Source organism: Mandrillus leucophaeus, unplaced genomic scaffold (assembly GCF_000951045.1).
Source record: "Mandrillus leucophaeus isolate KB7577 unplaced genomic scaffold, Mleu.le_1.0 Scaffold275, whole genome shotgun sequence".
NCBI lineage: Eukaryota > Metazoa > Chordata > Mammalia > Primates > Cercopithecidae > Mandrillus > Mandrillus leucophaeus.
The window spans coordinates 1,046,754-1,049,844 of NW_012102865.1; the positions used below are offsets into that span (position 1 = coordinate 1,046,754).

Consider the following 3,091-nt stretch of genomic DNA (forward strand, 5'->3'; position numbering starts at 1 on the left):
CACACCACCTGTAATATCTGGCTAATTTTGGCAGTTTTGGTAGAGACTGGTTGGCTCTACTGAAGTCAGGCTATCTCCAACTCCTGGCCTCAGATGATCCACCCATGTTGGTCTCCCAAAGTGATGAGATTACAGGCATGAGCCATTGCGCTTGGCCTAAATGTTTATTTATTTATTTATTTGAGACAGAGTTTCACTCTGTCACCGAGGCTGGAGTGCAGTGGCGCAATCTCAGCTCACTGCAACCTCCACCTCCCTGGTTCAAGCAATTCTTGTGCCTCAGCCTCCCAAGTAGCTGGGACTACAGGCACATACCACCATGCCTGGCTAATTTTTGTAATTTTTAGTAGAGACAGGGTTTTGCTATGTTGGCCAGCTGGTCTTGAACTCCTGGCCCCAAGAGATCTGCCCACCTTGGCCTCCCACAGTGTTGGGATTACAGGCATAAGTCACCGCACCAGGCCTACATATCTTTAAATAATGTATATGTGACTGCACAATTGCAGCATTGGTATCTAGATAGATAATCAATTCATCTATAAACCAGCGATCAAGTAACTGTCTAAATATTTAAAACACAGCTCTTGTTTAGATCTTTCTTAGTTGTGATGACCTTTTTCTGTTGGGTGGTGGGGAGCCCTGCTGGTCACTTTGAAAATCTACTAAGGTCGAATCTTCTGATATCCTGAAGGTTTCTTTCAGCTGGATTAAGCTCCTACCTCCAGGCAAGCCCAAGTTTGTGGCCTCCCATATTAATGCTCTTCCTATCTCCCAGAGTCGACCGTATTTGTTCAGCTCAGTGTCTGAGAGCAGCTCACTCCAATTAACTAGAATTGTTGACTTTTGCAGAAATGGAAGCACTGGGATCCAACCGATACTTAGCTGCCATACGAAAGTGAGTTCACTTGGTACCTGATGTCCAAGTAAGATGCACTGAAGTGTCAAGATTTTCACATTCTTTCTGATAAATTGATTCTCCAAATTCTGTCCCATCACTGACATTCGTGTGTAGTTGGAAGTCTCCAGTCCTATAAAGCCCACTGAGAAGTTATTCCTTGTCAGCTTTGACACTGTCAAAGGTCATCTGGTACCCAGCAAGCCAGCCTCATCACCAAAGACAGCCAAACCATGGATTTCAAGTCCTGAAAAATGAAAGTCAACATCACAACCAAAGTGTATACATTCTCGTTGTAACAGGAGGACTTGATCTTATCACTTTTCTCTCCTGTGTTTGGTAAGAAGGTAGTATCTAATGTCAGTTTCAACCTTGAAACACCTGGTCTTTAACTGTGATTTCTGTTCCCAGAGTGTTCTACTTTTCTGTGAAAGTCAGATCATATCACACCATTTATATTTGGCCTCCAACATCCCAGTAATTTTACCAGTGTCTGTATTAGATAAAGCAGATGTTGAGAATTCCATGCCACTGCATGACTTTTTTTTTTCACATCCAGTTTTTTTCACAACCCTGAGCCAACTCCTTTGTGGAAAGTATCTCTGACAGCTATGCCAAGGTCAGCATACGATGGAGGAATACACTGGCCACACTCAGGTCTGTCTGTAGGTCACCATGGTGAAGTCTTGGGAAGAGATAATCTGGTGGTCTCCAGATGGGGGTGCTCCCACTGCTGTGCTCACAGCTGAGGCCACTGGGTTTGCCTGCCATGGGGTCACAGCTGCCTCAGCTGGAGGACAAAGTGGAGGCACCATTCCACTTGCAGTCCGAATGTTTTTAAAATGTAAAAATATTTTTGAGCTGTATTAGTGCTTTCCTTAGAAACAGAATCAATATGATAAACAGCAGTAAGATAGATAGATAGATAGATAGATAGATAGATAGATAGATAGATAGATAGACAGATAGAAGACAAAATGAGCCAGCCGCAGTGGCTCACACCTGTAATCCCAGCACTTTGGGAGGCCGAGGTAGGAGGATCATGAGGTCAGGAGTTAGAGACCAGCCTGACCAATATGGTGAAACTGAATCTCTACTAAAAATTAGGCGGGCATGGTGGTGCCTGCCTGTAATCCCAGCTACTCATGAGGCTGAAGCAGGAGAATCGCTTGAACCTGGGAGGCAGAGGTTGCAGTGAACTGAGATCATGCCATTGCACTCCAGCCTGAGTGACAGAGTGAAACTCCTGTCTCAAAAAAAAAAAAAAAAAAAAAAAAGATAAAATGAAATGCATTATGGAAATTGGCTCACACAGTTATGGAGGCGAAGTCCCATGATGTTTCATCTGCAACCTGGAGAACTAGGAAAGTCATTGTTGTAATTCAGCCTGAGTTGGAGGAACTGATTATGTAAATCTTAGTCCACGGCCAAATGACTGAGAACCAGGGGCCTCCTTGGTATAAATTCCATGCCCAAAGGCCTGAGAATCAGAAGCTCCGATGCCCAAGGACAGCATAACCTGGATGTCCCAGCTTAAGGAAAGAGAGCTAAATTCTTCCCTTCCTCTGCTTATTTTGTTCTATCTGGGCCTACAAAGGATTGGATGATGCATATCCATACTGGTAGCGGCAGATCTTCTCTACTTAGTCTACTGATTCAAACGAGAAGCTCTTCAAGAAACACCCTCATAGACACACCGGAAATAATATTTTACCAGCTACCTGGGTATCCCTTAACCCAGTCAAGTTGACATGTAAAATTAACCATCACATTAGCCTTATTTCTAGTAGTAAATTCTTGATAAATATTTGTTGAATGAACAAATGTCACATTCTTTTCCAATAATAATAGCTATATTTCTACTAATAACTGTTACTGAGTGTTTAGTAAGTACCAAACTCTAGACTATGTTTTTATGATTGAACCTCATTTAGTTCTCACAAAGAATTGTGATGGAAAAATGATAAGGAAACTGAGGCTTAGAAACATGAAGCAACTTGCCAAGTTAAACAACTGATCAGAAGATTGACCCAGAGAGCTTGTCTCCAGAATCCAGTCTGAATCACTATCTACTGTGCCTTTATTTTAGCCACTCATGAACAAATAAATTTAGTAACCTTCTTGGCTAAAACATCTGGTACACATAATTTAGTTGTATATGACTGAAAAATTTTTTTGCACATATATTACTTTTCA

At 42.1% G+C, this 3,091-nt stretch overlaps 1 pseudogene; it reads right to left on the minus strand.

The window, feature by feature from the left end:
* Positions 1-823: 823 nt before the first annotated feature.
* Positions 824-1,666, minus strand: LOC105543120 (annotated as a pseudogene).
* Positions 1,667-3,091: the final 1,425 nt, after the last annotated feature.